Source organism: Schistocerca cancellata, chromosome 6 (genome assembly GCF_023864275.1).
Source record: "Schistocerca cancellata isolate TAMUIC-IGC-003103 chromosome 6, iqSchCanc2.1, whole genome shotgun sequence".
NCBI classification, from domain to species: domain Eukaryota; kingdom Metazoa; phylum Arthropoda; class Insecta; order Orthoptera; family Acrididae; genus Schistocerca; species Schistocerca cancellata.
Genome location: NC_064631.1, coordinates 631,336,357 through 631,360,978, shown reverse-complemented (window position 1 = coordinate 631,360,978; position 24,622 = coordinate 631,336,357). Strand labels below are relative to the sequence as shown.

Sequence of the window (24,622 nt, the reverse complement as noted above, 5' to 3'; positions counted from 1 at the left end):
GCTTAGAACTGGGTTTCCATCAATGCTCTTGATATTCATGCAAGTGGTTCTCCTTTCTCCAAAGGACTCTTTAATTTTCCTGTAAGCAGTTTCTATCTTACCCATAGTGAGATAAGCCTCTACATCGTTACGTTTGTCCTCTAGACATCCCTGCTTAACCATTTTGCTCTTCCTGTCGATATCATTTTTTAGACGTTTGTATTCCTTTCTGCCTGCTTAATTTACTGCCTTTTTATATTTTCTCCTTTCATCAATTAAATTCAATATTTCTTCTGTTACCCAAGGATTTCTACTAGCCCTCGTCTTTTTACCTGTTTCATCCTCTGCTGCCGTCACTATTTCATCCCTCAAAGCTACCCATTCTTCTTCTACAGTATTTCTTTCCTCCATTCCTTTCAATTGTTCCCTTATGCTCTCCCTGAAACTCTGTACAACCTATGGTTCTTTCAGTTTATCCAGGTCCCATCTCCATAAATCCCCACTTTTTTGCATTTTCTTCAGGTTTAATCCACATTTCATAACCAACAAATTGTGGTCAGAGTCCACATCTGCCCATGGAAATGTCTTACAATTTAAAACCTGGTTCCTAAATCTCTGTCTTACCATTACATAATCCATCTGATACCTTTTAGTATCTCCAAGGTTCTTCCATGTATACAACCTTCTTTCATGATATTTGAACCAAGTGTTAGCAATGATTAAGTTATCTGCACTAAAAAACCTCTCTTCTGAATTTTTTACCTAGATGGATATTATAAAATAATTTACCTGTCTAGTACAAAACAATCTGTGAAACAATTTTGCTGTAGATGAATGTGTTTTATTCGTGGGTGCTGTAAGGAGACAATGGGTTAGGTACAGGATAAGTTGGCGGTCGGAGGTTTCCGCTTCTCTGGTTCTCAGAGAACGCCAGGCGGAGTCGGAGTAAATATCTACAACTCTCGATGAAGACGCCGACTCCTTCAACAGCTACAATATTCACAGTCGCCGTAAGATTTTCATTTCTGGAAACACTTTTAGAATGATAAGGTTGAACAACAGTGGCAGTATGATATCTCCTAACAAATACACTCCTGGAAATGGAAAAAAGAACACATTCACACCGGTGTGTCAGACCCACCATACTTGCTCCGGACACTGCGAGAGGGCTGTACAAGCAATGATCACACGCACGGCACAGCGGACACAACAGGAACCGCGGTGTTGGCCGTCGAATGGCGCTAGCTGCGCAGCATTTGTGCACCGCCGCCGTCAGTGTCAGCCAGTTTGAGGTGGCATACGGAGCTCCATCGCAGTCTTTAACACTGGTAGCATGCCGCGACAGTGTGGACGTGAACCGTATGTGCATTTGACGGACTTTGAGCGAGGGCGTATAGTGGGCATGCGGGAGGCCGGGTGGACGTACCGCCGAATTGCTCAACACGTGGGGCGTGAGGTCTCCACAGTACATCGATGTTGTCGCCAGTGGTCGGCGGAAGGTGCACGTGCCCGTCGACCTGGGACCGGACCGCAGCGACGCACGGATGCACCCCAAGACCGTAGGATCCTACGCAGTGCCGTAGGGGACCGCACCGCCACTTCCCAGCAAATTAGGGACACTGTTGCTCCTGGGGTATCGGCGAGGACCACTCGCAACCGTCTCCATGAGGCTCGGCTACGGTCCCGCACACCGTTAGGCCGTCATCCGCTCACGCCCCAACATCGTGCAGCCCGCCTCCAGTGGTGACGCGACAGGTGTGAATGGAGGGACGAATGGAGACGTGTCGTCTTCAGCGATGAGAGTCGCTTCTGCCTTGGTGCCAATGATGGTCGTATGCGTGTTTGGCGCTGTGCAGGTGAGCGCCACAATCAGGACTGCATACGACCGAGGCACACAGGGCCAACACCCGGCATCGTGGTGTGGGGAACGATCTCCTACACTGGCCGTACACCACTGGTGATCGTCGAGGGGACACTGAATAGTGCACGGTACATCCAAACCGTCATCGAACCCATCGTTCTACCATTCCTAGACCGGCAAGGGAACTTGCTGTTCCAACAGAACAATGCACGTCCGCATGTATCCCGTGCCACCCAACGTGCTCTAGAATGTCTAAGTCAACTACCCTGGCCAGCATGATCTCCAGATCTGTCCCCCATTGAGCATGTTTGGGACTGAATGAAGCGTCGTCTTACGCGGTCTGCAAGTCCAGCACGAACGCTGGTCTAACTGAGGCGCCAGGTGGAAATGGCATGGCAAGCCGTTCCACAGGACTACATCCAGCATCTCTACGATCGTCTCCATGGGAGAACAGCAGCCTGCATTGCTGCGAAAGGTGGATATACACTGTACTAGTGCCGACATTGTGCATGCTCTGTTGCCTGTGTCTATGTGCCTGTGGTTCTGTCAGTGTGATCATGTGATGTATCTGACCCCAGGAATGTGTCAATAAAGTTTCCCCTTCCTGGGACAATGAATTCACGGTGTTCTTATTTCAATTTCCAGGAGTGTAGGTAGCTTCAGGAACATCTTGAGCGTACAAGTTGACCGTGAAATATTGCGCGTTGTTGGGACAGTGATAGCAGATTCGCCCAGTATTGTTAATTCGTGAGGAAATCACTATGCCCTTATTGGTAGACACACTAATAGTTTCTATGAAGGTCCGAGGATCCAACATCGAATAAAGGTTCCTAAACGATTTTTACCTACATTTAAAGAAAAATCAATTTTTATTCTTCACAACTGCGATTACAAGTTGACTTTTGCATTCATATTACTTCTTTTTGCAAACTTATGTGACCTGCAAAAAACACAATGTCCAATCAGTATTACTTATTTCCACCAATTACAAGAAAAGGCAGATTCTCCATTCTTATTTGCAAAGACCGTTGTCGTATCAAATTATAGTAGCACATTACCACTGGCACTCGCAGCCGGAATATTATAATCATACTACATTAAGTAGGTGCATGACATAAATTTTCATGTTTTGCAAGTCAAATCCAACATCGGCTAAAGGTTCCTAATCGATTTTTACCTACATTTTTAAAAATTATCAATTATTAATCTTCACAACTGCGATTACAAGTTGACTGTTGCATTCATATTACTTCTTTTTGCAAACTTATGTGACCTGCAAAAAACACAATGTCCAATCAGTATTACTTATTTTCACCAATTACAAGAAAAGGTAGATTCTCCATTTTTATTTGCAAAGACCGTTGTCGTATCAAATTACAGTAGCACATTATCACTGGCACTCGCAGCCGGAATATTATAATCATACTACATTAAGTAGGTGCATGACATAAATTTTCATGTTTTTGCAAGTCAACTCCGTATCGTATTGGGATTTGATGTATAACTGAGGGCCATTAAGATTTCGGCTATTAAAGCACAGAAAATGAGACTGAAGTAAGCAGAGTTTCGGGGTAGAATTCTTGGCCAAGGCATGGTTATGCGCGATCGAAAATACACTCTTGGAAATTGAAATAAGAACACCGTGAATTCATTGTCCCAGGAAGGGGAAACTTTATTGACACATTCCTGGGGTCAGATACATCACATGATCACACTGACAGAACCACAGGCACATAGACACAGGCAACAGAGCATGCACAATGTCGGCACTAGTACAGTGTATTTCCACCTTTCGCAGCAATGCAGGCTGCTATTCTCCCATGGAGACGATCGTAGAGATGCTGGATGTAGTCCTGTGGAACGGCTTGCCATGCCATTTCCACCTGGTGCCTCAGTTGGACCAGCGTTCGTGCCGGACGTGCAGACCGCGTGAGACGACGCTTCATCCAGTCCCAAACATGCTCAATGGGGGACAGATCCGGAGATCTTGCTGGCCAGGGTAGTTGACTTACACCTTCTAGAGCACGTTGGGTGGCACGGGATACATGCGGACGTGCATTGTCCTGTTGGAACAGCAAGTTCCCTTGCTGGTCTAGGAATGGTAGAACGATGGGTTCGATGACGGTTTGGATGTACCGTGCACTATTCAGTGTCCCCTCGACGATCACCAGTGGTGTACGGCCAGTGTAGGAGATCGCTCCCCACACCATGATGCCGGGTGTTGGCCCTGTGTGCCTCGGTCGTATGCAGTCCTGATTGTGGCGCTCACCTGCACGGCGCCAAACACGCATACGACCATCATTGGCACCAAGGCAGAAGCGACTCTCATCGCTGAAGACGACACGTCTCCATTCGTCCCTCCATTCACGCCTGTCGCGACACCACTGGAGGCGGGCTGCACGATGTTGGGGCGTGAGCGGAAGACGGCCTAACGGTGTGCGGGACCGTAGCCCAGCTTCATGGAGACGGTTGCGAATGGTCCTCGCCGATACCCCAGGAGCAACAGTGTCCCTAATTTGCTGGGAAGTGGCGGTGCGGTCCCCTACGGCACTGCGTAGGATCCTACGGTCTTGGCGTGCATCCGTGCGTCGCTGCGGTCCGGTCCCAGGTCGACGGGCACGTGCACCTTCCGCCTACCACTGGCGACAACATCGATGTACTGTGGAGACCTCACGCCCCACGTGTTGAGCAATTCGGCGGTACGTCCACCCGGCCTCCCGCATGCCCACTATACGCCCTCGCTCAAAGTCCGTCAACTGCACATACGGTTCACGTCCACACTGTCGCGGCATGCTACCAGTGTTAAAGACTGCGATTGAGCTCCGTATGCCACGGCAAACTGGCTGACACTGATGGCGGCGGTGCACAAATGCTGCGCAGCTAGCGCCATTCGACGGCCAACACCGCGGTTCCTGGTGTGTACGCTGTGCCGTGCGTGTGATCATTGCTTGTACAGCCCTCTCGCAGTGTCCGGAGCAAGTATGGTGGGTCTGACACACCGGTGTCAATGTTTTCTTTTTTCCATTTCCAGGAGTGTAGATCGGATAAAGCTTGGCATCCCGGTGTGTATTTTTTTTTTACTTCCGCTTTTTCCAAGAGGTTGTGGGAGTCCCGTATGAAATTAAAATAAATAATCTCTGTAAAATTTTATGTTATATTACTAGATGTTATGTAAATACAAGGAAGAGCCAAAGAAGCTGGTACACACATCGTGTAAGACCCCGGGGAGCACACAGAAGTGCTGCGTCACGATGTGACGTGGACTCGACTGAAGTCTGAAGTAGTACTGGAGGGAACCGACGCCATGAATACTGCATGGTTGTCCATAAATCCGCAAGAGTACGACGGGTTGGAGATCTCTTCCGAAAAGCTCAATGCAAGGCGTCCCAGATATCCCCAATAATGTTCATGTGTCGGCAGTTTGGTGGCCACCAGAAGCGTTTAAACTCAGAAGAGTGTTCCTGGAGCCACTCTGTTGCAATTCTGGACGTGTGGGTGTCACTTGGTCCTGCTGGAATTGCCCAAGTACGTGGGAATGCACAATGGACATTAATGGATGCAGGTGATCAGACACACATCGCCACCTCGGAGATGCTGTGTCCTATTTCTCGTGCGCCGGCTAGAACACCACGTTCAAACTCACTTAAATCTTGATAACGTGCCATTCATTGTAGCGGCAGCAATCCATCGAACAACTGCACCAGACACTTGATGTCTTATATAGGCGTTGCCGAGCGCAGCGCGGTATACTGCCTGTTCATGTATCTCAGTATTTGAATACGCATGTCTATACTACTTTCTTTGGCACTTCAGTGTAACTTTTCGTCTGAGTGCCTGCCAAGAGCGCCTGGCGTAATTTACAGGTCTCCTACATGTAAAGCGTTACTGTTGATGCGTGGGTGCTCTTAGGACTGCTCTCCAAAAGGTTACGGTGCCTACATCTAACTTGGCGCAAACTGCCTTTTGTTACATTAGTGTGTGCCTCCTAAAGTTATCTAAATCACTGACTGCGTCCACTTCCACCAGTCGAACCTTCCATCCAGCGCTCCTCTCCAAGCGAATAGCGGAGTGAGGAGAAACCGGAAAATAACAGAATCGTGGCGTTTGAGATGTGGTGCGTAGATGGGTATTGAAAATTGGGTGACATGTTCAGGCAGGCAATGAGGAGGTCCTCCACAGGTTCGGCGAAGAAATAACATATGGAAAACAGATACAATATGAAGGGACAGTATGTTAGGACGTGTGTTAAGACAAGTGGAACTTCCATGGTCACAGATTCCGCTGAAAAAAGCAGATAGTCTAGCGGAAGGCAGAGATAGGAATACATTCGACAAATAATTCAGGATGTAGCTTGCAAGTGCTATAGTGAGATGAAGAGGCTGGCACATGATCGGAATTCGTGGCGGACCGCATGATACCCATCAGTTGCATGATGAAAAAGAATTTTTAAAAATTCATAAGCTCCATACTTAATACCATGCACAGTATCAATGGCCCCGTGCGACTGGCGCCTGAGAGAACAGACATATTATTCTCTCAGTCATGCGGAATCGTGGAGCCACACTGTGGACTGTGACTCAGTAAACGGGCTTGTTTGCAGAAAGATAACACGCACCAACAGTGGGCTAACGTTTGGAGCACCTTTGACTCTCAGCACAGTGACCATTGTTGTAGCTTACCTTGATTCGGCAACAGAGACAGGGATGTCAACAATTGTAGGCCCAACGACCACGCTACACACAGGTGTGGCACCACGTCGTCTTTTCGGTCTAGTCCCGGTTCTCTGTAAAGCCTCAAGGTAGACGACAGTTTGGACAGTGTACACGTGCACACTCCGTCAGGACTGAGTGTGATTTGGTGACCTTCTATAAGGTGATGTCTTTCCAGAGTGGACATGTATCTTTCATTTTCATCTTACTGTGCATTCAAGGATATTAAAGTTATTAGTCACGTCCACCAGAGACGTACAATGTGACAAAGCACGGCCAGAAATGGAAATGATTGTTTTAATAGAGGTGGGGCAGGAATTTTACATGCATTTTTTTTCAAACTGTGTGGTTTTCGAGGCAAATGAAGTGGACTAACGCCACTGGAGAGCTTTCATAGCGCAGCATCACGTCAACGCCGGCTGGAGTGGCCGTGCGGTTAAAGGCGCTTCAGTCTGGAACCGCGTGACCGCTACGGTCGCAGGTTCGAATCCTGCCTCGGGCATGGATGTGTGTGATGTCCTTAGGTTAGTTAGGTTTAATTAGTTCTAAGTTATAGGGGACTGATGACCTCAGAAGTTAAGTCCCATAGTGCTCAGAGACATTTGAACAATCACGTCAACCAGCTCGTGCTGTGTGCAGTCGATGCTCTCTCTCGTGCCGTGGGATATCCCGTCAGTGAAACGTCAACGTTAGCTGTCTCAGCCGGTGTGCCGATGGGCTGAGCGGGGTGGTGTAACACTGCGTACTGCGTGCTCCTGCAAGAGGGGCATTATCTGGCGTGTAGCACATGTATGTACCCGGGCTCGTGTTGTTACACTAAATTAAGGAAGGTAACATGACACATGGCGCAATTTCTGATTAAACTGAAAGGTCCCCACATGTACCGGTTTTTAAGTTATACTTATATGGATATGGTGACTGTCCGAAAGAACAGACACCATTGATGACCGGCAGCCGTTTTAGAACAAAATTAGAATGATATATTAATACTTTCAGCTGCTGACGGGCGTTGATACATACCAATGGGGACAGGTGAAAATGTGTGCCCCGACTGGGACTCGAACCCGGGATCTCCTGGTTACATGGCAGACGCTCTATCCAATTTTTTTTTTTTTTTTTTTTATCCAACTGAGGCACCGAGGGCTCAGAGGTTAGAGCGAATGCACGGGCTATCTTCCGCACGCCTCCCGCGACGCCCATATACTCACCTTAGATGTCCACATACTACATTCGTAGTGTCCCTACCCAACACACTCATTACTCGTGGATGACATTCTTACCAAGTCCGGTAAGAGTTCGGATAAAATGTATGCGTCCACACAGAAGAGGGAGGTTGCGGCGCGGCACGTTTCTCTTTACCGCCCTGCCAATGTCCAGCAATGTTTATTTGTCTAGCTAAAAGCTGTAGTAGAATATACTAGACCACTACTGTCTACTGCAGGTCGCAACATACACAGAATTGTCCGGTAAACGGAATGTGGCTAGTACTGAAATAAAGGTTTTAACTCGGCAATGTAAATTTTCTGGTGTATTTTTACGATAAAGATCACAGTTAATACTGCCAAGTCCGTACTAAGTGGCAACACAATGTAAAGCTCCCACGCACACCACAATCACACACATAGCCAGTTTATGGTATTTACACCCGTTACCGAAGTTAATAGAGTTCACTAGATCGTTTAGTTATAAAAATGCTTGCTCAAATGTTGTGCCCTCTGCTCTACACGCAATACCTGTTCCAGCCTTAGATCGCACAACACGCCACGCGGTTTTAACTAACAGTCAAAAGCAATAATTTTGATATTCCGTCCGAAATTCCACACGACTTCCACTATACCGTTCACTTAAATACATTTTGTACTACTTCGCTAACTCGTAATTAGCATTTTTCCGCGATTTTACAGTACTTTCGTCAGAGCTGCTTTCAATGAGATGTTACTAGTTCGAATCCTCAGCCCCGACTATGCCTAGATCACACCATAGACTTTGTTCCCAGAATAGATTGACGTGAGCTTGCATTTTTCTGATTGGCTGATATCACAAACAGCAAATCAGGTTGCAGTATTATCCCGGCTAACCCGCGCTTTACTTCAGTGACCGATCATACTAAAACATTTCTTTCTATGACATTTGCTAAATGAATAAATTTAAAAAAGTATCAAATATAAAATTACTCGTTCCGAAATTACCGATTAATTTGTGTTCTACTCACGATTTATTAGTACCATAAACTGACTGCACATTTAATTATAGTTAATCCCCTGTACAGTTTAACTGGTACTTTGTGAATAAACAAAACAATTTTCATTTACTTCTCTTCTTCTTCACTCATACTACAATCACACTGCTAATTACTACACATATAAAACAATTATAATTATGCAAATACATTAAATATTAATCAAACGTAACTTTACAATATTGTTTTGACTATGACTGCTAGCATTGTCTGTCAACTGCTTACCTCTGCCACCTACTAGTACAACTACGTGCAGCTCTGTAACTCAGGTCCATGTCAGCTGGTGACAGCTGTCCACGACTCATGCCTATAACGATATCGTCCTAACAAGTGACAGGAGAAATGCGAAGGCGCTACGCCTCAAGGTCATGGCTGATATTACCAGAATTATATACTTATATGGATATGGTGTCTGTTCTTTCCCACATGTCCGAAAGAACAGACACCATATCCATATAAGTATATAGTTCTGGCAATACCTGGCATGACCTTCCTTTTCTGAGCAGATGCACACGTATTAACCGAACTCTTGCGAGACTGGGCAAGAATGTCTTCTACGAGTAATGAGTGTGTTGGGTAGGGACACTGCGAATGTAGTGTGTGGACATATAAGGTGAGGACGTGGGTCTCGCATGAGGCGTGCGCGAGATAGTCCCTGCAGTCGCACTAACCTCTGTGCCGTTGGTGGTTCAGTCCGATAGAACACCTGCCATGTAAGGAGGAGATACCGGGTTCGAGTCCCGGTCGGGACACACATTTTCACCTGTCGCCGTAAATATGTATCAACGCCCGTCAGCAGCTGAAGTTACCAATATACACTCCTGGAAATGGAAAAAAGAACACATTCACACCGGTGTGTCAGACCCACCATACTTGCTCCGGACACTGCGAGAGGGCTGTACAAGCAATGATCACACGCACGGCACAGCGGACACACCAGGAACCGCGGTGTTGGCCGTCGAATGGCGCTAGCTGCGCAGCATTTGTGCACCGCCGCCGTCAGTGTCAGCCAGTTTGCCGTGGCATACAGAGCTCCATCGCAGTCTTTAACACTGGTAGCATGCCGCGACAGCGTGAACGTGAACCGCATGGGCAGTTGACGGACTTTGAGCGAGGGCGTACAGTGGGCATGCGGGAAGCCGGGTGGACGTACCGCCGAATTGCTCAGCACGTGGGGCGTGAGGTCTCCACAGTACATCGATGCACGGATGCACGCCAAGATCGTAGGATCCTACGCAGTGCCGTAGGGGACCGCACCACCACTTCCCAGCAAATTAGGGACACTGTTGCTCCTGGGGTATCGGCGAGGACCATTCGCAACCGTCTTCATGAAGCTGGGCTACGGTCCCGCACACTGTTTGGCCGTCTTCCGCTCACGCCCCAACATCGTGCAGCCCGCCTCCAGTGGTGTCGCGACAGGCGTGAATGGAGGGACGAATGGAGACGTGTCGTCTTCAGCGATGAGAGTCACTTCTGACTTGGTGCCAATGATGGTCGTATGCGTGTTTGGCGCCGTGCAGGTGAGCGCCACAATCAGGACTGCATACGACCGAGGCACACAGGGCCAACACCCGGCATCATGGTGTGGGGAGCGATCTCCTACACTGGCCGTACACCACTGGTGATCGTCGAGGGGACACTGAATAGTGCACGGTACATCCAAACCGTCATCGAACCCATCGTTCTACCATTCCTAGACCGGCAAGGGAACTTGCTGTTCCAACAGGACAATGCACGTCCGCATGTATCCCGTGCCACCCAACGTGCTCTAGAAGGTGTAAGTCAACTACCCTGGCCAGCAAGATCTCCGCATCTGTCCCCCATTGAGCATGTTTGGGACTGGATGAAGCGTCGTCTCACGCGGTCTGCACGTCCGGCACGAACGCTGGTCCAACTGAGGCACCAGGTGGAAATGGCATGGCAAGCCGTTCCACAGGACTACATCCAGCATCTCTACGATCGTCTCCATGGGAGAATAGCAGCCTGCATTGCTGCGAAAGGTGGATATACACTGTACTAGTGCCGACATTGTGCATGCTCTGTTGCCTGTGTCTATGTGCCTGTGGTTCTGTCAGTGTGATCATGTGATGTATCTGACCCCAGGAATGTGTCAATAAAGTTTCCCCTTCCTGGGACAATGAATTCACGGTGTTCTTATTTCAATTTCCAGGAGTGTATAATTCTTATTTCGATTTTTAAAATTGTTTATTTGGAATGGAAAATACTTCTGGACAATCGATTCGTCCTTACGTCTCACAGGAAGTACTTTTTCGTTGTTTGTAAGGTAACGTGTGATCACGGCCAGAAATTATAGCCATGAGATGGTTCGAACACTTAAACTTCGCTCCAATGAACATTCTCATACAAAAGGAAAACTGCACGTAATACAGATTTATCAACATTCGACCACAGATATCCAAGTGTACGTGGAAATATTGCAAAAGCCTAACAGGAGGCACCATTTTGATTCACCTCAAGAGCTGGAAATTTGTACTAAAAAAGAAAGGGTCTGACAATTTCTTAATGGAAACGAATTTTTCCCACAACACTCTCGATCAGAGATGTAGAAATCCGGATATTCTCCATTATTATAACGCAATAGAAAATATGCCATGTGAGGTTATTTCATTCATTTGTATACTTATTTTTATCTTGTAGCATTTTTAGCTTCTAAAATGTATTAGATTAAAGTATTATTAATTTTGATGAGGTTTTATGATAGAAGATTCTTCTATACACTGTAATGTGTACTGGTCACCGATTTTAGCACAAGTCACGTGATGACAATGTTCCCTTCCTCATTGCATGCTGTGTACTTTTACATAGTTTATATTTTTAATCTATTGGTAGAATTTACAGTGTTACATTTACGTTATTTATTATTGTCATACTTTATTTGTCCTTTCTACATTTAGATCTTAAGATAAAATGCTAGTCAGGTCGAAACAGATCATCATTAACAAAAAATGTGGGATCAGGTACTAAAGGTGATCGTGATTTGCTGAGACTTGCCGCCAGTTATGATATAACATAGAAATGAAACACAATAAAGTTTTTCCCAACAAAGTCTGCAGGGCTTGAGTGGAAACTGAAGGAGAACTTTTGGAAATGTATTAAGAGCGAATATGAAGAGTCACAGAGTGCAGTAGCTTAGAGAATTGGAAAAGCCTCCCGAAGAACGATGGATAACCCGTAGCAAGTCAGTGACGTAAAATCGAAACAGCCTTGATGGCGCCAGCGTGGATGTGAGCACAAATGCCTCTGCCATCCATCTCTTGATCTGAAGCGAGCTTGACGGATGCCAGGCGTCTAGCGTTGCACCAAGTTTCCGCCCATTGCCTTCGAGCAGCATTTTGTGAAACACCTTTGTTTCCCAGAAGACCCGAGAGCTACCGAAGCGCACTGAATTCCTCTCAGCAGAGTTTCATCCTTTTAGAGATAGGCAGACACGCCAGAGCGTGGTACTCCTTCCTCAAGCAGTGGCGGGACTAAATTTGTTCTCCGGTTCTCTTTCTCGCCTTTCCAACGTCATGCCCTCCTCACTTCCCCCTCTACCCCGTCGCCGTACCATCCCGACCCAGCTCCATTTCATTTTTAATCCGGATCTGTCAACCGTGAGAGATAGACTTTTCTGCTCAGATTATACATGGGAGGCCGCTCAGAGGGCTCGGGCTGACAAATGGCACGCTTTTACTTACCTGTGACGTCTTTTGAGATTACCGGTTCGTGCGTCGCGAGGGACACTTTAACGTTGGAGATGGCACTCACCGAATGAAAGACATTCTGTTGGAGGAGAAAAACGGTTGCGCTTAGGACTTCCTTGCAGTTCTTTAGACGAATGAGCCATGACACCTACGAAAACGGTACACGAACTGGTGTCTTAAAACGGATACTATTCTCGAAGAGAAGACTGGCAAAGATACATCTGTTAATCATCACATTAGTAGATTAAAACTGTGTGCCCGACCGAGACTCGAACTCGGGACCTTTGCCTTTCGCGGGCAAGCCCTCTACCACTGAGCTACCGAAGCACGACTCACGCCCGGTACTCACAGCTTTACTTCTGTCAGTATCTCGTCTCCTACCTTCCAAACTTTACAGAAGCTCTCCTGCGAACCTTGCAGAACTAGCACTCCTGAAAGAAAGGATATAGCGGAGACATGGCTTAGCCACAGCCTGGGGGATGTTTCCAGAATGAGATATTCACTCTGCAGCGGAGTGTGCGCTGATATGAAACTTCCTGGCAGATTAAAACTGTGTGCCCGACCGAGACTCGAACTCGGGACCTTTGCCTTAGAGCGCTTGCCCGCGAAAGGCAAAGGTCCCGAGTTCGAGTCTCGGTCGGGCACACAGTTTTAATCTGCCAGGAAGTTTCATATCAGCGCACACTCCGCTGCAGAGTGAATATCTCATTCTGGATCACATTAGTATCTTGATGAATTTGGTGCGCAGTCGTTCGATTTTAGTTGTAATTTTAAAATTTAGTGATTTCTGAATGACCCTAGGCAAATCAGCGATTGTAAGAGGTATCTTCATTCTTCAGCGATATCTTTGTCTGGGCATAGACTTATATTGGCTATTTTTGAATCCGCTAAACGGCATTATAAAATCACCAGTAGTAAACCATTACTTTATTCCGGATTTCCTCGCTGTAGCTACGCCCTATCCTCTTTACAACAGTATGTACAGACTGCACATGTCGCCATTTTATAACTATAAACTCTAAATAACGCTTACACTTACAAATTTTCCAATATGTAGTTGTCTGCTGTTATTTACCTGAACAGAATGTCATTGCTGAAACAAATGATTAATGTATAAGTGTTATTATTTTATAATATTATAATCCGAATCTCCAGTGCCCTCCCTGGTTTTCTATGTATCACTTTTTTGAAACTTGTGTTATCGTCAAAATGATGAATAATACGCATGTCTGACGATGGAGTTGTCTTCTCTTAATACCATGCAACATTAACGATGGAAAACTGAGGCAGTATCATCTCTTTACATTGAAAAATGATACTGAAGATGAAGAAACACAGTATTAAGTGATAATATGATTATGAAATATTTTAATGTACACTGTTTCGAACATAAAAGAAAATCAGCAATTTCAGGAAGTATTACTCCTCACTGATGAAACTTATATGTGTATTTTATTCATCTTTTGTAAGATGGTAATATAATGGAATTAACGATATTCTCTTTCTCGCTTATTTCCAATGCTTCACGTCACTGTTGTGATACACTGAAGTAAGACGTTCTTTCTAAATATGTGTCATTGTTCTGTAACACATATATTGAATTTATGACTACTGTTTACCAGCTTCCGAGAATAGCTGTGGGTTGTACCTCCTGGCTCTTCTTACAGTATAAATACTGGGTTAGAAACTAACTGTCTTCTGTTCTCGATTGCTTATGAACTTTGCATCAACTTCTTCTGCACATCATGACCTAGGCAAAATGCCTGTTCCGGTTTATTTGCGATATAAGCAGTAAATTAGAACTAGTGGCTACTACCGAATTTTGCAGTTTTGAAAATCAAGAAGGTAATGTTTTGTATTTGAAATAAATGTGTGGTCACAGAGAGTTATCAACTTAGGGTGTTTAATAATAATTTATGTGCCATCATCACTGCAGAGCTTGGGACTTTAAGACTATTTGCAATAGAAGAGGCAGGTATATTAGAGTTCTACTCAGCTGAAAAATGTTACTAAAATAGAACCTAATTAACAACATTCCGTTTGTCATATCTGTAATCATGACCAACCGAGAGTGTGATTCAAGAGCTTTTGTCTGCAGCGTACTTGTCGTGCGTAACAGCGAGTAAAACTGCTTTGGCTGGAAAAAGTGATTGTGCGTTTTAGTAGCTGGTATGTATAACATAACTACAGGAATAAAAGCTACCTACGTGTATTATATTTTCCAGCGAAACTGAAGCAGAAACAATATCTCCAATTGCTTTAGCTTATCTTTTCATCTTGGCAATCTACTGAGGACCACGTGAATTCAACTGTCTCCTTCTGCGTTCACTAACGGCCAACCAATGCTTCTGAATTCAGGTTTATAATTTATAAAAAACAGCTACCAGCCACATGTGTGGTGTAAAAAGGTTTATTATCTTCAGACCACGACCGGTTTCGGATTTTTCTTTACATATCCATCTTCAGATGGCAGTTACAAGCATTCTAAGTTGGACCTAGTTTTGTTTGTTGTTATTCGTTTGCTGCACTGGGAAAGAAAAGAAATATTTTTGTTGTCATATCGGTAATGATATTTACAAAAGATTTGCTTCTTTTACAAAATCTAACTGCTCATGAGATAGTTTTCTGTTTTAATCTTAGTAAACGTGCAGGTTATTTTACTTACGAGCTATGTAGTTCTGCCTGGCGAAATATTCGTGCGTTTATGTTTTCGAGCGCAAGCTTAATACACTTTTCAATATGCACTATGTGAGTGCTATTCCAGTCAATGGACGTCACTTTCAACCTCATCATCTTTATTACACACGCAGCACACACGAATAACGTTTACAAACGAGAACAATATTTGCAAAAAGCTTACAGTCATAACGATGTTAACTTACAGTTGCTGTACAGTTCTGAATTGGTTTCCCTTGGTCTTACGAGCTCATACTGCCGAGTCAGTGTTGCGTTTTTATACAATTTCTTATTAAAATGATTATACCAGGCAAGTTCCTTTTTAGATTCGTTTTCAGATGTACTGACAGTTATTATAAGCATCCGTGACCAGCTGTTCAGGAATACTCGCGCTACTACAAGTCAGAACGTTAGACGGAAGGCTACTCCTCAGATTGAGGAAGGATGTGTTGCCCCACTAAGATGTGATTCTGTTAATGATGCCGAAGTATTTTCATGTTTTAAGCAGAAATTTTTGTGAATAACAAATAATTATGTGCAACTTGTCAATACTGGAACGTTATTGTTGCCATTAAGGTAGATTGATGAAATAAAATATTTAAAAAAATATATTGCGATCACCGACTGTTGTTAACACGAGTACTACAGTATGAAGAATGTCTGTACCTACGTTGTGAAAAACTCAGATATTACGTCTTTTCGTAGTCTGGAATCTGTCCACGATATATCGACGTGGATATTTAAATAAAATCGCTGGAAATCAACTGCTAATCGTTGATTAGCAGTAGAGACCTGAGAAGACCATTAGCCGTGCAGGTGAGCAGTAGCCCTCTCTAAATGAGACCGCCTCCGCTGCGAGCCCCCCCTCGGCCCTGTCCACCACTCCGGCCTCCCCGTAATTACAGAGCTTCGCACGCCGTCTGTAAGAGGCGTCGAAGAGGCGGCACCGATGGAATGCTGATCAACTGCTGGCAGTCTCTCATTAAGCGAGGCGTCGACCCGGCGGTGCAAATAGACCGGAGTGGGGCTTCCCCAGCTGCCTGCTGTGCGGGCATCGCCGGCCAAAGGCAGTGCGCCCGGTGTGGCCTTCTAATTAAGCAAGCCTGCGGGCGGTGTATGCCGGCGTACTCGCCGTGTGCGTGTGAGTATACCACCGAGAAACGGTCTGGCGATGGGAGGAGAGAGTGGAAGTAAGTGAAAGCAGCGGCGACTAGTTTGGGTTAGGAAAGGATAAACAATTCGCGCGTAGGCGAAGGTGAGGGAGGACACCGAGAAAGAAAAGAGAGAGGGAAAGCGGAAGACGGATACATACAGAGAGGTAGAGAGAGGTAGAGAGAGAGAGAGAGAGAGAGAGAGAGAAGTGAGAGACGGCAGAGAGAGGAAAGATGAGACACAGCATACGTGAGAGTTGCGCTTACTGCTGGACTTGAGGTTAAATGAGTTAATTAAACAAGTGACCGCGCCCTGTACTGAACGCTAACACGCGCTCCGCACTCGGGCTGCCACCTACAGGCTCACTTCTGCTACCGCGGTAGCACGAGTTGGCTCACCGCGGTGTTTATTTTCGTACGAAGCTGGATGGTTTTTCTGTGGATAAACGAACAACAGACAACATACTGCTCTAAATGCTTATCAAATAGGCAATGTTGTTGAACATTTGTCAGGAGTGGCGGAAAATAACAGCCCTCTGTTGTTTTTTTAATTTTTAACCGTACAATAGTGTTCTGGCGAAATATCACTGAAGTTTTCTGAAAATTGGGATGATTAATAGCACATAATCTGGTTTATTTTTGAAGTTACGGAATAACGTTTGATGTATGAAAAATCGTATTCTGATTAAAGACATCACTAACTTATGCTAAGAACAACAACAGGACTCGAACAGCCGGCGCGGTGGGGGGGGGGGGGGGGGCGCAATCCATGACATGGTACCTCTAACTGCGGGGCTACTCCGCGAAATGTGAGAACAGCAGCTTCAGTTCGAAGAAGAAGGATGAAGAAAACGAGTATTAACGTGTGGACAGAAATGTGAAGAGCAATCTATAACCGGAAAAAATAATTATGAGTGCTGTGGTGTATCGAGAGATTGTAACAATGGTAAATTGTACTGAAATGCAGGAGGATCTGCAGTGAATTGACGTATGGTGCAGGGAATGGCAATTGAATCTCAATGTAGACAAGTGTAATGTGCTGCGAATACACAGAAAGATAGATCCTGTATCATTTAGCTACAAAATAGCAGGTCAACAACTGGAAGCAGTTAATACCATAAATTATCTGGGAGTACGCATTAGGAGTGATTTAAAATGGAATGATCATATAATGTTGATCGTCGGTAAAGCAGATGCCAGACTGTGATTCATTGGAAGAATCCTAAGGAAATGCAATCCGAAAACAAAGGAAGTACGTTGCAGTACGCTTGTTCGCCCACTGCTTGAATACTGCTCAGCAGTGTGGGATCCGTACCAGATAGGGTTGATAGAAGATATTGATAAGATCCAACGGAGAGCAGCGCGCTTCGTTACAGGATCATTTAGTAATCGCGAAAGCGTTACGGAGATGATAGATAAACTCCAGTGGAAGATTCTGCAGGAGAGACGCTCAGTAGCTCGGTACGGGATTTTGTTAAAGTTTCGAGAACATACCTTCACCGAAGACTCAAGCAGTATGTTGCTCCCTCCTACGTATATCTCGCGAAGAGACCATGAGGATAAAGTCAGAGAGATTAGAGCCCACACAGAGGCATACCGACAATCCTTCTTTCCACGAAATATACGAGACAGGAATAGAAGGAAGAACCGATAGAGGTACTCAAGGTACCCTCCGCCACACACCGTCAGGTGGCTTGCCGAGTATAGATGTAGATGTAGATGTAGAACACGTGAAGACATGTGGCCTGCGTTTCAGTAAACTAAAAATACCCAATTACCTGGGAAAGACGTAAGTACTAGACAAATAACTATCTGTAATTGCGATGTTGACTCTATAACCATCAACTGAGCTGACAGCTGATGGTTGGACAGACAGCAACAGAGCTACAGTTAGTCTGCGTAAACCAGATGATGGTCACTGATGCATCGTCTATACGGTTCATGTTAACCGCTTCAGCATCAGCTAAGTCCGGAATTCGTGCACTGAAGTGCATTGAAACTGGTAGCCGTATGATAAATGGCATCATAAGGACGGCTGTAGGTGTTTCAGTTTCTTGCAAGGACTGATAAATGGTGATAATATGAGTTAGTGTTATCAACTAACATGTGCTTTGAATGATACTAAAGTATATTAATTTCTTTTGTTGCTGAACGAACCCAACGAAGGATCTTATCGCTTTGTGAATTTAATGTTCAGAGCAGCGCACGACATTAGTGACTACCAGTTACCACCAGAAAACTACAATTTCATTTTATTTTATTTTTTTTTTTTTTTTTTGCGATTCAGAAATCTTGTGTTCATACTTAAAGTTAAATCTATTATCACTCTAAAATAAATCAGTTCCAGCCATTGTTCTCAAAAGATGACATCCAACACTGGCTAGCCTGCGTAAAAGTGTTGCAAGTCCACGTCACGCAAACCCATATAAATATCGTAAGTTCACAAACATTTCGATATAAAATTTCCCTAGTTTTCAGTGCCAAAGGTTGAGGTATTTTCGGGTGCTTACAAATATTTCAGACACTTTCATGGTCGTGACTCAGCCCTCACTCATCGATAAGCACATACGCTTCCTTTGAAGACTCTCTCTCGAATTTTCATTAGGTAACTCTAAATCAATCTATATATTGAAAGGAGGATATAAGATGAACATCAACAGAAGCAAAACGAGGATAATGGAATGTAGTCGAATTAATTGGGTGATGCTACAGGATGTGACGTCTTTGGTGGCACTAGTGACGTCGTATGCAAAAAATTATTACATATATGTTTTATATATTTTTATTTTTAATTTATGAGCATGCTTCTTTATCTTAGGGATATTGTCACTTCTTATCCCATTTATTTACGTGCATAAGTAAATATGAAACGGGTTCTTGAAGGGCCTCAGTTACTCATCTACCAACTTCAGATTTTGAACGTGGTGACTAAAATATAGTTGCCGTTAACTGAATAGAATGTAATTTTGTTAATTTCTATTTATTGATTGCAAAGCAAGGCTTGAGAGAATTTCGATTGTTGCCGTGGAGCGGCCAAGATAAAACTTACTGAACTCATGGAATCTGTATAGTTTAAAAACATGAACTTTAACGTAAATTAATTATCTGTTGCAATTTAAAAAGATTCTTATAACGAAATCTCTCGCATTTACAGTTACTGTTAACACTGAAAAATAAATTAATACTTCGGCGTGTAATGGTCGACCAGAGGCACTAATAATAACAAGTTTATTTTAGCAATAAATACGAATAATTTACACAAAATATGTGTAGCCGCTCAATAGCAGCCTTCCGTATCACGAAACAAAACAGTGTGTGTCTCATAAAATACGTCCTTCCTCCTCGGCCGTACAATCGCGTCTCTTTCGGTCCTTTTTTATTTTAATAGACATTAAATAAAGATGCTACTCTTAAATTATCGCTGCATACCAGTTGTTTCAAGAACATTAACTGTATCTTTAATACTAATTATATTCATAAAATACTTAACTAAGGTTTACAACCGATAAAAATGTCAATATTTATGTGACGTACCGTCACAGGGAATTAGATTAGGAAATGAGGGGCTTAAAGTAGTAAATGAGTTTTGCTATTTGGGGAGCAAAATAACTGATGATGGTCTAAGAAGAGATGATATAAAATGTAGACTGGCAATGGCCAGGAAGGCGTATCTGAAGAAGAAAAATTTGTTGAGATCGAGTATAGATTTTAAGTGTCAGGAAGTCGTTTCTGGAAGTATTTGTATAGAGTGTAGCCATGTATGGAAGTGAAACGTGGACGATAAATAGTTTAGACAAAAAGAAAATAGAAGCTTTCGAAACGTGGTGCTACAGAAGAATGCTGAAGATCAGATGGGTAAATCACATAACTAATGTGGAGGTAGAATTGGAGATAAGAGAATATTGTGGCACAACTTGACTAGGAGAAGGGTTCGGGTTTGTGTGGCACATTCTGAGGCATCAAGGATTCACCAATTTAGTATTGGAGGGCAGCGTGGAGGGTAAAAATCGTAGAGGAGACCGAGAGATGAATATCCTAAACAGATTCAGAAGGGTGTAGGTTGCAGTAGGTACTGGGAGATGAAGAAGCTTGCAGAGGATAGACTAGCATGTAGAGTTACATCAAACCAGTCTCATGACTGAAGACCACAACAACAACAACAAATTTTAGTTTCCTCCAAATGCTAGCGTGTTAAAAATCTGATGAAAATTTATCTGGAATTTAATATGAAACAAAAACTATTAGTGGTTTTAATGAACAACAAGTATCAAATTCGTTAGCATTTAGAACCAGTTCAGAATTGGCAAGAATGGAGTATGGAACAGCCCACGGTATTCATCTTGAGTTAAAAACGGGAACATATATGAGACACAATGTGCAAAAATCAAGTGGTACAAGATCTACTGAATAAATAACCTGCCAGACTTTTTTACGACAAGCTGACGGACGTCATGCTCTCTCTACCAGGCAGCAACTATAAGGAAATTACTTGATCAACTGAATGAGTACCGACTGGTTATTACAGATATTCAAGAGGTAAGATCATTACGAGAAGGAGTGATAGAAAAGGATTGTGTGATATCTTACAGCTGACGGAAAAGGTCATACGTTACGCACAACTATTCCTGTAAATAAGTAAACAAGAATTATTACGGATTTCGGAACGACATCATTCTGATTGTACAGACCCAGAATCCGAGGGAAATTCTTTACTGTTAGCTCGTATGTGTTCATGCCCCACCTGAAGAGAAGATATTTTTAGAGAAGGAAGCTGTTTATAGTGTGATAGATGAAAAATACAATGAGTGTCTGAGAGGAGACTGTAAGATCATTTTTCAAGATATGAACGCTAAAGTAGGAAAAGAATACTATGCTTACTGTTTTGGCAAATACAATCTCAATGATAACTCGAATGAAAATGGAATCAGTTATTGTACAATTTGCTTCCTCGAGATTTGTATGCAGTTCGTCACTTACCTGGACAGTTGTATGTAAAATGACATGTAGGTCTCCAGATGGAAATACCTAACCAAATTCACCATATACTAATAGATTCAGAACATCTACGCAATCTAATGGATCTTGAAAGACACAGGTGCTCCAATATTGGCTCTGACCGCAACCAGGCAATGTCAAGAGTCAGAAGTCGTATATCCAGTGCAGGGAGGGTGTGGGTATATCATCGTTGAAAGTTCCATGTTGATAAGCTGAAGTAGCACTAGACTGCTCAAAGAATTTCTGACTTTTATAAAGGGAATTTAGTACACTTGGTTCACAAAAATCAGCAATTAATGCTGATTCATTCAGGATAATTATTTCATTCATCTGCATATATATACAGGGTGATTCAGCTAACTCCTACCGATCTGTTTTATGCAACCCGCACTACATCTTATCAGGAACAATATCCAGACAGGCGACAGACACGTAATAGATACGTTCCCTCTCTGAGCTTTGCGTGCCTGTTAGCAGTTGGAATCATACTGTAAAAAATACAAGTGACGACTTGCCATGGGTTACATGGTATTTGAAGAACGACATTTACCCACGAGACTGTTTATATATATATTTTTTTAATTTTTGACTCTACGGGTTTTGGGCATTGCCAATTCTCAAGTGTGTCTCTTGTAGCAACGGTCAAAACCGATAGTGTGCATGACAAAACATTTTATACATTCTGATGGAAAAATGTCATTCTACCAATTTATTGAGACTGCCGGTCACAAGCGTAAGAAAATGGTAGCTACATCGTTTTTCTGGATCAAAATATGCCTTCCTCCTTCCAAGCTTATTCAAGTGCCTCCAATCTTTCTTCGAGTAATTAACAGTGCAATCATACTGGTTATGAACGTCCCTGTAAAATTATTTCATGTATAGTACTTAATGGTAAGTAAACGGTTCAGAAACCTTGCCTAATAATGAGTGGTTCACCATTGGAAACAACGTTAGTAGCAGGAGATATCAAAATGTCATGCATGGAAGTATCAAATTTCCGGAGTATAAACCAATGAAAAGATTTAAACATGTTTCGCCTTGTTAATGTGCTAAAGTAGCTTCAAGAACAAAATTTGTAAATAGGTCTAATTGCCTAAAACAAAATCGGCAGGTACAGCTAAATGGCTCTGTATATTAATCTCTTTACAACGTTATTACCGGGAAGTTGTTACTTTCACGCTTCTCATTTCGATATCTTCGGTTAATTTAGTTGTTTCTGTTGGTGAAACCACTTTATAAGACCACTTTTCTGAACCATTTACAAAATATGAAATATGTAAACGGAATAAACTTAGAGGGACATCCAAAACCTGCGTGACTCACCATTTGTGCGTTTATTTTTAAACATTACTACGCACTTCAGTGACTGCTGATTTGTATATAATTTGTGTTAAGTGGGACTTACGTGCCTTAGAAATCTTCATAGAATGAGAAGACATTGGAGTGTGGTATCTCAAAGCCGTCTTCGAATGTTATGTTGAAAACCTGTGTGCGATATTTAATATTTCTCATTGTCAGGTTAGTAAATGTGCTTAGGTACTGATTTGTTATACCTCTTTCTACAATTTCCATCCCGGTAAAATCATTCTAAAATTAAAATATTACTCCGGAAATCCCAGTTTCTCATGGAAACGTGGATCTAATTAGGTTAGTGGGGCACGTGTCTCACACCCCACCGATTTCCAAAATCAGTCAGCTAAAAATTTTCGTGGTAGTGGAAGTACTGGCCATTAAAATTGCTACACCAAGAAGAAATACGGATGATAAACGGGTATTCATTGGACAAATATATTATACTACAACTGACATGTGATTACATTTTCACGCAGTTTGGGTGCATAGATCCTGAGAAATCAGTACCCAGATCAACCACCTCTGGCCGTAATAACGGCCTTGATACGCCTGGGCAATGAGTCAAACAGAGCTTGGATGGCGTGTACAGGTACAGCTGCCTATGCAGCTTCAACACCACAGTTCATCAAGAGTACTGCCTAGCGTACTGTGACGAGCCAGTTGCTCGGCCACCATCAACCAGACGTTTTCAGTTGGTGTGAGATCTGGAGATTGCGCTGGCCTGGGGGGCGGTCGAACATTTTCGGCATCTAGAGAGGCCCGTACAGGACCTGCAAAATGCGGTCGTGCATTATCCTGCTGAAATGTAGGGTTCCGCAGGGATCGAATGAAGGGTAGAACCCTGTTCCAAGCGCTGAAATGTAACGTCCACTGTTCAACGCGCAGTCGATGCAAACAAGAGCTGACCAAGACGTGTAACCAATGGCACCCCATACCATCACGCCGGGTGATACGCCAGTATGGCGATGACGAATACCAAAAAAAATTGTTCAAATGGCTGTGAGCACTATGGGTCTTAACTTCTGAGGTCATCAGGCCCCTAGAACTTAGAACTACTTAAACCTAACTAACCTAAGGACATCACACACACATCCATGCCCGAGGCAGGATTCGAACCTGCGACCGTAGTGGTCAGGCGGTTCCAGACTGTAGCGCCTAGAACTGCTCGGCCACTCCGGCCGGCGACGAATACTCGCTTCCAATGAGCGTTCACCGCGATGTCGCCAAACATTGAAGCGACCATCATGATGCTGTAAACAGAACCTGCATTCATCCGAAAAAATGACGTTTTGTCATTCGTGCACCCAGGTTCGTCGTTGAGTACATCATCGCAGACGCTTCTGTTTGTGATGCGGCGTCGAGGGTAACCGCAGACATGGTCTCCGAGCTGATAGTCCATGCTGCTGCAAGCGTGATAGAAGTATTCGTGCAGATGATTGTTGTCTTGCAAACGTCCCTATCTGTTGACTCAAGGATCTTGACGTGGCTGCACGATCCGTTACAGTCATGCGGATAACATGCATGTTACCTCGACTGCTAGTGATACTAGGCCGTTGGGATTCAGCACGGCGTTCCGTATTACCCTCCTGAATCCACTGATTCTATATTCTGCTAACAGTCATTGGATCTCGACCAATGAGAGCAGCAATGTGTCGATACAATAAACCGCAATCGCAGTGGGCTACAATCCGACATTTATCAAAGTCGGAAACGTGGTGGTACTCATTTCTCCTCCTTACACGAGGCATCACAACAACTTTTCACCAGGCAACGCCGGCCAACTGCTGTTTGTGTATGAAAAATCGGTTGAAAACGTTCCTCGTGTCAGCACGTTGTAGGTGTCGCCACCCTTGTGTGAATGCTCTGAAAAGCTAATCATTTGCATATCACAGCATCTTCTTCCTATCGGTTAAATTTCACGTCTGTAGCACGTCATCTTCGTGGTGTAGCAATTT

At 43.9% G+C, this 24,622-nt stretch overlaps 1 protein-coding gene across 1 annotated transcript in view; it reads left to right on the top strand.

Moving 5' to 3' along the window:
* The window catches only part of LOC126088459 (zwei Ig domain protein zig-8-like), a 203,599-nt gene that overhangs the window by 177,035 nt on the left and 1,942 nt on the right, over window positions 1-24,622 (top strand). The window lies entirely within an intron of this gene.